This window comes from Macaca fascicularis, chromosome 4, assembly GCF_037993035.2.
Source record: "Macaca fascicularis isolate 582-1 chromosome 4, T2T-MFA8v1.1".
In the NCBI taxonomy this organism is placed as follows: domain Eukaryota; kingdom Metazoa; phylum Chordata; class Mammalia; order Primates; family Cercopithecidae; genus Macaca; species Macaca fascicularis.
In genome coordinates, this window is record NC_088378.1 from 131,776,212 (window position 1) to 131,788,976 (window position 12,765).

Below are 12,765 nucleotides of genomic sequence, written 5' to 3' on the forward strand. Positions count from 1 at the left end.
CTCTGCCTCAGCCTCCCAAGTAGCTGGGACTATAGCCATGTACCCATCACACCTGGCTAATTTTTGAATTTTGTGTAGAGACAGGGTTTCGTCGCCCAGGCTGGTATTGAACTCCTGGCCTCCAGTGATCTGTCTGCCTCAGCCTCCCAAAGTGCTGGGATTGTGAGTGTGAGCCACTGTGCCTGGCCATGACCCAGCTGTCTTAAACTCCCATTCTTCTCCCCCAACCCAGAGGTACTCCTGCACCCACACACAGTTCTCTATTTTATAGATTATCCAGCCTTCATATCCAGTCTACTGGGTTCTACATAGAAATGCTTCCTGCATCAAGTCTGTGCTCACCTGTGTGAACACTGGGCTCCCCTCACTGGCCTCTGGGAGGCTGGTTATGCAGAGCCTCCTGCGATTTGCTGGCAGTGTGGACTCACCTCATACTGCTCTGTGAGCCTGCACATGCTCTAAGCTTGGAACCATTTCTCTCAGGCATTGTCCTTTCTTGCCAGCTTGGCTGACCTCCAGCCCAGGCTGAGGCTGATCCCTTTCTTCAGGTCTCCATCTGCACCCTTCTGATTCCTCCTTTTGGCTTCAGGTCCTGAGCTTGGTTCTCAGGTCAGAACCACTCAACAGACTACCTGCTTAAACAATATCCTGGGTTTCCCAGCTCTCTTCTCTCAATTTAATTCCTGTTTTCTCCACTTTCAACAGAACATCTCAAACTAAGTGCACCTTTTGAGTCCACCTAGTGCACTGCCAAAAGATGCAGATTCCAGGGCCCTGCCCTCAGAGTTTCTAAGTAAGCAGATCTGGGAGGAAGAACGAGGAATCTGCATTTTAACAAGTTCCCTAGGTGATCTGGATGCAGGCAATTTAATTCACTGACGTTTCTCTTTCCTCTTTTTTCGCCAGAATTTTTACAAACCTTTTTAACAATTCACACCTTCTATCCAAAGTTATGAGCAGATCCCTCAGGTTTTCTTGCCTGGCTGCAAAGTGGAATCACGGGGCAATTTAAAAAAAAAAAAAAAAAAACGATGCCTGGACCCAGCCTGAACCAATTAATACCATCTCTGTGGGAGAAGGGAGAGGGGGAGCCACTAGGGTGAGCAGTTCATCGTGGTTTGCCCAAGATCGCCCTAGTTTTAAAACCGAAAGTCCCAACCAGGCACGGTGGCTCACGCCTGTAATCCCAGCACTTCGGGAGGCCAAGGTGTGTGGATCACTTGAGGTCAGGAGTTGGAGACCAGCCTGGCCAACATGGTGAAACCCCGTCTCTACTAAAAACACAAAAATTAGCCAGGTGTGGTAGTGTGTGTCTGTAATCTCAGCTACTCGGGAGGCGGAGGCAGGAGAATCACTTGAACACAGGAGGTGGAGGTTGCAGTGAGCCAAGATTGCACCACTGCATGCCAGCCTGGGTGACAGAGCAAGACTCCATTTCAAAAAAAAAAAAAAAGAAAGAAAAAAGAAAGTCCCATATCACAGGAACCTTCTCAGTCCCAGGCAGGCTCTGACAGTTGTAAAATCTCTCCAGGTGACACTAATTTGTAGGCAAGTTTACCAAACACTGGACTGCATCCAGGTCAGATAAGGCCTCAACCAACCAGCCACTCTCCCTAGAATTCCCAAAAGTCAGAGCGCACCTGCATTCTGTTTTCATTGAGCGCGGTTATTTTCAAATTTGTCCCTAGGCCAGCAGCATCAGCATCACCCGGGAATTTGAAAAGGTGGCGCCATCTTCAATAATAATAGCAATAATAATCCACATCTACAATTTATCCACGTTTCTTCTATGGACCATGCACCTCCTTGGGTACCTTATGTGTCCTCCTTCAACTCACAAGAAAAACGTGAGGTCATTCTTACTGTGATCTCTAGTTGACAAATGAAGACATTGGGCCCCAGAGAGGCTGAGGGAACCAGGTGAGGGCAGACTGCTAGTTACTGGCAACACTGTGCCTAGAGCCCCAACATGCCTAACTCCACAGCCCCCTGCTCCTCTCTCACCTGCAGATCTTCTGCAAATCCCTACCAGAAGGCGTCGGATGTGTGGACTGACTTGAGTGAAGTGGTGACTAGGGAATTATCCGTCAGGCATGGGCTGGCGGTAGAGGTGGTTTGAGGCTGGGAGGTCCATCCCACAGGGAGAGTATAGGGCTGATCAGAGGGGGCCTGTTTTGATTCTGGTGCAGCAAACATTTACTGACAACCAACTAACTAGATGGCTTGAATATGCCATCTCATTAAATTCAGCAATAACTCCATAAAATATATGGCATTGGGGTTTTGTAGGGGCCATACATACAAGTTTCCCCTTCATGCTCAAGTTCAGGACCAATTGAGAAACAGACGCATGAAGCCCCTGATAGAGGTCAAAATGGCATCTTTTTTGTGTGTGTGTGTGAGATGGAGTTTCACTCTTGTTGCCCAGGCTGGAGTGCAATGGCGCGATCTCGGCTCACTGCAACCTCTGCCTCCCGCGTTCAAGCAATTCTGTCTGTCTCAGCCTCCAGAGTAGCTGGGATTACAGGTGCGTGCCACCATGCCTGGCTAATTTTTGTATTTTTAGTAGAGACGGGGTTTCGTCATAATTGTCAGCACTTTGGGAGGCTGAAGTAGGTGGATCACCTGAGGTCAGGAGTATGAGAATAGCAGCTATGTTTCTGATAGAGTTGTTGGGAGGAAGTGGCTTTACCGGCCAAATGCACTCCTAATATTCCACTCATGAATGAGGCCAATTCACACATCCAATCACTGGCATAGGATGGGGACCACGGACCTCCCCATAGGAGCAAGCTCCTGAGCTCACGGCCAAGAGCCGGCCAGATGCACCCACCCTGCAGGTGGCAGATCCAAGAGAGATGGGGGAAGCAGTTGGCAGGCCCAGCTCATACTTCTTTGAGAGTCACCAGTTGGAGACGCCTTGGCTCTTCCCTTGAGGAAGTGATTGGGAGGGAGAAGCCTGAGAGCGGGCAGCAGGGTTCTCCACCCACATGCACATCAGAGCTACTCATGCCCCAGGCCCACTCCCAGAGATGCTGACTTAGTCCGAGAAGGGAGGGAGTGGGCATTAATATTTTGTGAAAGTTCTCCAGGTGATGCTAAGGTGCTGAGTACTGACAGTCACTCACAGAAGATCTCTTGGAAACCAGACACCAGGGCAGTGCCTCTAGAAGAGTTGGAATTGTTCCTATTTTACAACCAGGGAAACAAGGGCTCAGGAAACTTGAGTATCTTGCCCTATGTCCAGAGCTAGTAAATAGAATAGTAAGGCTGAGTAACGGCAGTTAACAAATGGGCTTTCCCCCAATTTAGGGTGGACTTGGAGGTTTGCAGCCAGTTTGGAGCCAGATCAGCCAAAGCAGCCATTCTCGAGCTTCATCCTGCATCAGAATTTCCTGGAGGGCTTGTTAAAATGCAGATTGCTGGGCCCCACCCCAGAGTTTCTGATTTAGAGAGAAGGCTCTGTAGCTATGAGAATAGATGACAATGGGGCTTTGGAGTTAGGCATACCTGGGTTCTAGGTACAGCTTTGTCACCAACAATATGACCTTGCCTGGTTTACTTGACCTCTCTTGGGCTCAGTGTCTTCATTTGTCAACTAGAGATCACAGTAATAATGACCTCACGTTTTTCTTGTGAGTTGAAGAAGGACACATAAGGCACCCAGGGTGGTGCATGGCCCGTAGTAGAAATGTGGATAAACTGTAGATGTCATTTTTGCTGCTGTTATTTAGGGATGACTTCTTTAAGAAGACTGGAAGGCTGGGGGAAGGTTTTAGATGCAGGCAAGAATACCAAGAGATACAACACCAAAGTATGAATGAACTAAGTCTTAAAGGATGCAGCGACATGAGCTAAAATGCCAAAGCAAGTGCACAGAACCAAACATGAGCCAAAGCGACATGAGCCAAAGCAAGTGCACAGAACTGAGAATGAGGGAATCTTGTGCAGAGAGGGTTGGTCTGCTGCGAATCTGGCCGGCAGAGGGGCTGGGATTTAAAGTCACCCAAAATAGAACTTCCTTCTCTCCAAGCTTGCAATCCATGTTTCCCCTCCTCCCCTTTTCTCTGGGCCACACTCCACATGCCTGTGTCCGGACTCATTTGTTACAACTGTCCCCCCAACCACCCCACCCCCAACCCTGCCCTGGGGATTCAAGGAATCTTAGCAATGCCTCCAAGTTCTGGAGGAAAGGAAGAAGAATATAAGGGGGAAACCATCTCTGGGCCTGTCTTTGTATGACTTCCCTCAGTTCCCCAACCTCCCCTTCTCAAGACAAGGTCCTTCCAAGTCAGCATCAGCCTGGCCATCTCATTAGGGTGGGCACCAAGAGGGGTACCAACAGCCTTCTTCCAACCACTCAACCACAGAGTCCTCTTTGCATCTTCGCCAACCCATGCCCCTGCCTCTTTCATAGCCACACTCAATGCGTATCCCCTCAAGCCTTCCCTGATGAATCTCACTGGATGGCAAGAGTTCCTTCCTCCATATGTTTGTTCATTCCTTCAGCCACTCATTCCACAAATGTTCTCTGAGCACCAACTCTGTGACCTGGCACCAATATGAGAAAAGACATAGTCCCTGCCCTCCTGCAGGCTAAAGAAGAGAGCACTAGATTTGGAGCCCAGAGTTTGGAGCTCATATTGTCATAAGGAAAAAATAGAACCCCAGCTCATGTTCATCAAGTCTCTTCTAACATGAGAAGAGATCTCCCAGCCACTGGTGGGACACTGTCAAATCTTCCTGCTCTCTCTTTTACACACAGAAAACACATAAAATAAAACATACTGTATCATACATGGATAACACACTTCATGACCCCATGCTGTTCTCCACCCTGCAGACTTTAGAAATTTGTCTGAGTCTAAATGCATGCCATCTTTAGTCACTGCCTGGACCTCTATGTCCAGCATCTTACCTTATGACCATGTCAACCAGCATTTCTGGGCTTGTTCAGATGTGCCAGGCACCAGAGATAAAGAGATGAACAAAATACATTCCTGAGCACCTGGAGCTCACAGTCCAGTGGGAGAGTCATGCACATAAACAGATAGTCATGACACAATGCGGGAAGCACACAGTGACCCAAGTAAGGCATTGTGGTGTGGGTGGAGAGAGGCACCTGATAGGCTGGCTGTTGACAAGGAGGACACCAGGGAAGGCTTCCTGGGGAAGACAATGCCAGAGCTCTGTCTTAAGGGAAAGTGAGTCTGAAACTGAGCCTGTGCGTTGGCTTGGCTCCTGCCACTTCAGGTCACCTTAATCACTTCTCATTGATTTTTCTCCCTTCCTTTCCCTGCCCTCCATCTCAGAATTCCCAGGGCATTGGAGCTTTTGGAAATGTGAATCCAAATGCATGTGGTGTGATTATGGCTGAATTTTCTCCTTCCTCTTATATACAGTCAATATTATAACACCAACAGCATGATGCTGATTATGTAATAAAAGCTTAAAACATAAAGTGGGAGTTTATTTCCCCCTGACTATTTGTAGGTGGTGCCCAGATACCCCCTTGGCCTTTCAACTCCAGTGCAAGTGAAACCAGAGCTGAGTTTTCAAATGTCGCACATGATCCTCAACAGCTCCTAGCAGACAGAAAAGGGCAGGGCTTTGGCCAACTTGAGAACTGAGAGTCAGGGCTGTACCAGGCTCGGCAAACAGGAGCTACAGCTGCAAATCAAAGGCCTCTTTCACTAGGGAAGCAGAGTGGAGTTGAAGGATGTCCACATCACACTTTTTCCCCAGTGCAGTCACCCAAACAGTTTGTGGAAAAGTCACAGTCAAAATGAGTGAAAAAAGAAGGATGTAGGTAGTCACATGCATACAAATGGGGGAATTTGAAAACCAGCAAGCCCCTCTCTAAATCTGAAATGAGATATCCTATGACAATATAAGAGGTATGCCCTTATATTTACCCCTGGTGGAGCCAACTGAAACCCATACCCATTTCTCTGGGGGATGTTGTACATTATTCAAGGCGCTACATCACACGTCACTGAGTGCTAAAGAACCATTACCCCAAGACTCGTTTCTGAGAAGCAGCAAAAGCCTTAGGCATACGACGGGGTCAAGAATCCAGAATTTTTAGATTCTAAACTTGGCTCTGCCACTAACAAGCTGCAAGACTGTGGGAAAGCTGCTTGACTTCTCTAAGTCTTACCTCCTTCATCTGTAGAGACTATGACAGGACCTAACCCCAAGGTAGTAGTGAGGACTGGGTGAGAATTCAGGCATAGCACTGCTTGTCAGATACAGAGGATTTCACAAGGAAAATAGTTTAAAAATTTCCCAACATATTTGCCTCTGGAAAATGCCAGTGTTTCATTTTTCCTTTTCATTTTTTCTTGTACAATTCTAATATCAGAGCTAAGCCAGGACCTTGTTTTCCCTGGGAAAAGAAGACTGATAGCTTCCAGAACAAAATGGCGCATAGAGGGAGGAACAGTTGATACGAGGCAATGATGTCTCCTCTAGACAGGACAGGGCAATAGAAAACCTTTATAGTCCGTGCACAGTGGCTCAAGCCTGTAATCCCAGCACTTTGGGAGGCCGAGGTAGGCAGATCACTTGAGGTCAGGAGTTCAAGACCAACCCAGCCAACATGGTGAAACTCTGTCTCTAATAAAAATACAAAAAAAAATTAGCCAGATGTGGCTTGTAATCTCAGCGACTTGGGAAGCTGAGGCAGAAGAGTCACTTGAACCTGGGAGGCAGAGGTTGTAGTGAGCTGAGATTGCAGCACTGCATTCCAGCCTGGGCGACAGAGCGAGACTCCATCAAGGAGGAGGGAAGGGAAGGAGAAGGAGGAGAAGGAGAAGGAGGAGGAGAAGGAAGAGGAGAAGGAGGAGGAGAGGGAAGAGAAGGTGGAGGAGAGGGAGGAGAAGGTGGAGGAGAGGGAGGAGAAGGTGGAGGAGAGGGAGAGAAGGAGGATGAGGTGGAGGAGAGGGAGGAGGAGGAGGAGAGGGAGGAAGAGGAGAGGGAGGAGGACAAGGAGGAGGAGAGGGAGGAAGACAAGGAGGAGGAGAGGGAGGAGAAGGAGGAGGAGGTGGAGGAGAGGGAGGAGAAGGAGGAGGAGAGGGAGGAGAAGGAGGAAGAGGAGGAGGAGAAGGAGGAAGAGGAGGAGGAGAAGGAGAAGAAAGAAAAAGAAGAAGAAAAAGAAAATCTTTCTAGTACTAGGAAGAAAAGAAAGTAAATGCCCAGGATTCCACTTCCTTCCCCACCTCCAGAGAAGAGAGGAGTGGGGTGGTTTGCGGTGTCATTAGAAATAACCCAATGACTTGGAGAATTTCAGAATGGGGTGCAGGGTTGGGGAAAGGTCACGCTCCTTGAAGAAACCCTGCCTAAGCCCAGTTCTGAGCAAATATGGCTGGTGACAGCTGAGAAAATTACCTGGGGGCTGCCCTCGGGCCCACCCATTTAGAATCCTCACATCCCAGAGCAGCCACTGGACACTTGGGTCCTCCAGGAGTGGGTGGATGTTCTGCAGAGCCAGGGGCCTGAGGAAGCCCTAAGCTTCAGCAGTGGGTGCCAAGTCTACCCTCAGAGGCCCTGGGGACAGGACGAGACCTGGCCCCTTCAGTGGAGTTCAGCACAGAGGCCCAAGCAGCAGAGAGCAAGGTACAGCTCCGTGGAGATCTGCAGAAACCCTGCAGCCCCCAGGCCCTTCCCTGGTCACCAGGAAAATACTGGAGCTTCCCCAGGAAGCCAGACCATACAGGGGAGGGGCACTGGGAGCTGCCCTCACAGGAAGTTTGAATTTCAACTTGATGGGACCTTGCTCCAAAGCAACTCATTTAAATCAGAGACTAAAGTACCTTTATTTTTCACACTAAGTTTTTCATTGCAAATTATCCATTATAAGAATCAATTACTTTTTCCTGCACAGCTGGGAGTCATTATTCATTTTCACCACCCAGTTTAGTAAGTTTTCAATAAATATGAGCTGCTATTATGTCATCATCATCATCACCACCAAGTGGGTTATTCCCAGATAGACAAAAGGAAGGGAAGAAGAGGACAAGAGCAAAAAATAGTCCCACTTTTGTTTCAGATCTGAGTCCTCGGAGGGCTCAGGGAGGCTGGCTGGCATAGGAGGAGAGGGGAGACGGGCAGCCTCTGGGACCCCCTCACTGGGGAGTTCATCCTCTCCTTATTCGACACAAACTAGTCAAGCCCCACTTTCATCCAGGTTTAATTGCAACTGACCTGTTGGCCCCTCTACCCTTTCCTCACCAAGAGAGCTGCAGAAGAGTGAGCACCAGTGCACCTGCCCCCCTAGTGTACCCCAGTACACCTGTTCCCCCAGTGCATCTACTCCCGCAGTACACCTGTCCCCACAGTGTACCTCTCCCCGCAGTGTACCTGTCCCCCCAGTATGCCTGCCTCCCCGGTGCACCTACTCTGCACTGCACCTGCCCCCCAGTGCACCTGCCCCCCCAGTGCTCCTGTCCCCACAGTGCACCTGCCCCCTAGTGCACCTGTCCCTCAGCATGCCTGCCCCCCCAGGCCACGGACCTGGACTGTTCAGGTGGGGTCTTACAAGCCTCTTGACATTCCCACCCATTTACTGTCTTTGTGGCCCTGGCAGTACCACACACAAGTTAAGAACCAGAACTCAGGAGTTAGACTTCCTGGGTGCAAATTCCAGAGCTGCTTCTCATCTGCTGTGTCATCTTTGGCAAGTTACTTAACCTCCCTGTGCCTCAGTTTCCCCATGTGAAAATGAGAATAATAATAGTAATCTGCCTCAAAGATTGTGGGGATTAATTGTGGGGATTAATTTAGTGAGTCAGGTACAACAATTAGGGTAGCACCAGGCACCTATTCAGCACTAAGTGTGAATAACTCCCACCCTCTCAATGAGGTCTTTCAAGGGCATCTGAAATAGCAGCCCCACTCCCAGCACCTCCCATCTCCCTTTCCTTCATTTTCCATATAGACTTATCACCATCTGAGAGACTATACATCCCATGTATTTATTATCCCTCCCACAAGAATGTATATTCCATGGGGCATTTTTGTCCTTCATTCATTGCTGTATCCTCAGTGACTAGAATTACTACTTGGTGCATAATAGGCCCTTGTAATAAAGAAGGAATATATGAAACTTACTAACTGTGTAGACTTAGGCAAGTTACATAACTCCCCACATGCCTTAGTTTACTCATCTGAGAAATGGAGATGATGCCCACACCCTCACATTGATGTGAAGATTAAAAGAGGCAACATTTGTAAATACACCCACTCCAGTCCTTGGTACATGGTTGACCTAAGAAGACCAGTCTCTGCCTGATGGAGGAAGGGCCTGAAATGGTTAATCCCTGACTCTCCTCCCCCAAGCAAAGCTGGGCTTGGCTGCAGGACCACTGGCAGCTATCCAGGTGGAGGCTAAATGTCAGAGGTGTGTGCCTGTAGGGCGGCCCTGGTCCTGATGCAGTCTTGACCCAGGCAGCTGGAGCCCCTCGCCACCCCCTCCTGCTAAGCAATGCTGCCTGGCCTGGAGCATTTGGGAGTGCAGGAGCTGAGCGGTGGGAACCTCCGCAGGCCTGGGTCCCACGCCACATCCTGGCCTTGGGGGGAGGTGGGCCCAAGGCCTGGACTTGCTTCCCAGCTATTCCCAGGCGGCCCGCTCTCCTGCTGGCCCAGCTGCGCTGCCTGAGCTGGAGGGCTGCAGGGGTAGGTCTGTCTGTCAGCATCGCTTGTCCCCACTCATGACGAAGAAGACGTGGGCCTCAGCACAAGCACAGTCTGGACTCAGAGCCTCACTCTGTCAACCCTGAAGCCCACCTGCCTCCCTCCCTGGCAGGGAGTGTGTGGAATGGCGGTCACAGAGGACTCACCAGAGCCCAGGGACTCCAGCCTGTGGCTTCCCAGATTTCTCCAACTTCTCACAATGCCCCAGCTTCTCAGCAACTTCCCTGAGAGCCGTGCCTCTCCATGACTGACCCAGAAAGAGACGAAAATAGACAGGCACAGGCTTCAGTGTGAATGCTGGAGATGATAATGGAGCCCAGCATTGTCCCATGGTCATCCACTCCACAACCATCTATGAACCCCACTCTGGGCCAGACACTGTGCACTGTAGGATGCGGCAGTGAATAAAACTAAGACCTGATCATCAAAAAGCTCCCAGTCGGAAAGGCGGTACACATGTGAGCAGGCCGGGGTAGTGGGCAGAAGTATCTCAGTGGAGCTGCACAGGGAATGACAAGAGTATGGCTGAAGGGTCACTAACTCAGCCTGGGGAAGGAGGGAGCATGAGAAATCTAGAAGGGTGGTACCAAGGTGCTTCTGGCCAGCAACAACTTGCGGGTGAATAGAGGAGCTAATGAATGGAGAAATGATACTTCCCATTTCTGAGGGGCTAGCTCAGAACAGCTCTGGGGAGGGTGCCAGCTTCAGCTCCCATCCTCCCAATCTTCAAACCCTGTTACCAGAAAGTAAGCCCTCTGAGGGCAGGGACCAGGTTCAGTCTGCATCCCTAGAATGAGGACAGGCATATATGGCAGGCACTGAGTACAAATGTCTGAGTGTGCCAACGCATAAACAAACCCCTGAAGGTAAGATCACTACTGACCTGGGGACATGTTGCTTTTTTCTTATCCCATGGACATTCACATAAATTTCTATTGCCCAATTTCCTCTTGGTAAGTGTAAGAACCTTCACAGGCTATAAACTCTCCAACTGGTGCCAAACAAGGTGTCACTCAGCCTCCAACATGGGTATCTTTAGAGGGAACCAACCATGGGGTTCCGCCCATCACCCTGAGTGCTGCCAGCCTCCCCATCGATGGTCACCACTGTCACACTCCTGTGGTACACCCTGGGAAAAGCCGCAAGAATCACACACCACTGAGGACAACGGCCAGAAAGTCGCTGCCAATGTTTGTGGCTCGGTATTTACAGAAAAGCAGGATCATCCTGTGCTTGCAACCCACAACCAGTCCCAGGCGCATGTGCAGGAACACGCAGCCTGCTCCCCAGGCCCCTGTCGTCAACGAACGTATACAAGGAAGAGATGCCAATTGGATTTATCTGTTTAAACACCATCCCGTGAAGCTGGTCCCTGGGTAAATTATCCAAACAGTAACCATTCTTGCTTCCTTCTTAAAGAAAAACTGTAGAAAGCATAAATTCTCCTTGCATTTCTGCTATTCATTCATGCAGCCAATATTTAATAAAGACCTACTATGCGTTAGCCCCTGCCAGTGGAACTATGTTATGGTTCACATGTCTGTGTTCCCTCCAAAATGCATATGTTGAAACATAATCTTTGTTGTAATAATGTGAAGGGTGGGGCTTTTTGGGAAGTGATTATGTCATGATGGCTCCACCTTCATGAATGGATTCGTGTCTTATAAAAGGGCGGGAGGCAGAGGCGGGCAGATCATGAGGTCAGGAGATCGAGACCATCCAGGCCAACATGGTGAAACCCCACCTCTACTAAAAATACAAAAATTAGCCGGGTGTGGTGGCATGCACCTATAGTCCCAGCCACTCAGGAGGCTGAGGCAGGAGAATCGCTTGAATCCGGGAGGTAGAGGCTGCAGTGAGCCAAGATCACGCTACTGTACTCCAGCCTGGCGACAGAGCAAGAATCAGTCTCGGAAAAAAAAAAAAAAAAAGCAGGGGGTGCTGGAGGCAATTAGCTTAAGCCCTTTTAGCCCTGCCGTTCCTTCTGTCATGTTCTTTCCCTCCAGAGGAAGGGAAGGAACACAGACATGCAAGCCATAGCATAGTTCCACTGTCAGGGGCTAAAGCATAGTAGGTCCTTATGAAATATTGGCTCCATGAATGAATAGCAAAAATGCAAGGAGTACCTATGCTCTTTACAGTTTTTCATTAAGAAGCAACAAAACACCACCTTAGGAGCAGAGGGCAGCCCTCACCAGACGCCAACCCTGCTGGCACCTTGATCTTGCACTTCCCAAAGTCCAGAACCATGAGAAATATTGTTTTGGTTTATCAATTACCCAGTGTGTGGAATATTGGCACAAATGGACTAAAACATACTAGAAATGCAAAACTGAACCAGTCAGAGCTTTGCATTCTGGAAGCTAATAGTCTAGTGGCAGTCAGACAGAACAGTGGTTTTCAAACACTGTGCTCAGTGCTTCATCAGGGACAGGCCTGTGGGAGCAGAGGTGAGAGGGAACCCTACCTATCTGAAATTGATGGGGAGGAGGAGGGGTTAGAGAGACTTTACAGGTGTGGTGATTTTTGGACTGAGTCTTGAAGGACAGCTAGGCGTTCCCCAGGTATGAGCCTTCAGGTAGTGGCGAGGGCAAGAGTTAGAAATGTCAGCGGCAGGGCAGGCAGAGCTTGGGCAGCTGGTAAGGAGATGACCTGAGAAGTAGTCCAGGGCTCAGACATGAAGGGTCTATGCCCCTTGAATTCTGAAACTGGCTTTGGGATTTTCCAAATTCCCCTTTGGTCCATTAAGAGAATCCATTCTCAGACCAAGGGGGTCAAGGAGTATCACACTTCACACAAAGACAGAGACCCTGAAGAGTAATCCAGGCATGAGGACCCCAAGGAAGAGAGTCGGGGAGAAGAATCCTCCAGCCAGTTTCTGAAGCCCAGGTCTCCGCATCCTACCAGGCCCAGGGGGACCTCCACGAGCCCACACGCACAGAGCCAAGCTGTGAGTGAGGGCCACCATTCCCTGGGGAGAACAAGCACCATTCCACAAACCCAGACCCAATAATCAGACTCTGAAAAAGAGTACCCCTTTCAACTCCTGGATAGCTGTGCCTTCCCCTCTTG

At 49.5% G+C, this 12,765-nt stretch overlaps 1 protein-coding gene across 21 annotated transcripts in view; it reads right to left on the reverse strand.

Annotated features, from left to right (window-relative positions):
- The window catches only part of DAAM2 (dishevelled associated activator of morphogenesis 2), a 114,513-nt gene that overhangs the window by 65,789 nt on the left and 35,959 nt on the right, over positions 1-12,765 (reverse strand). The window lies entirely within an intron of this gene.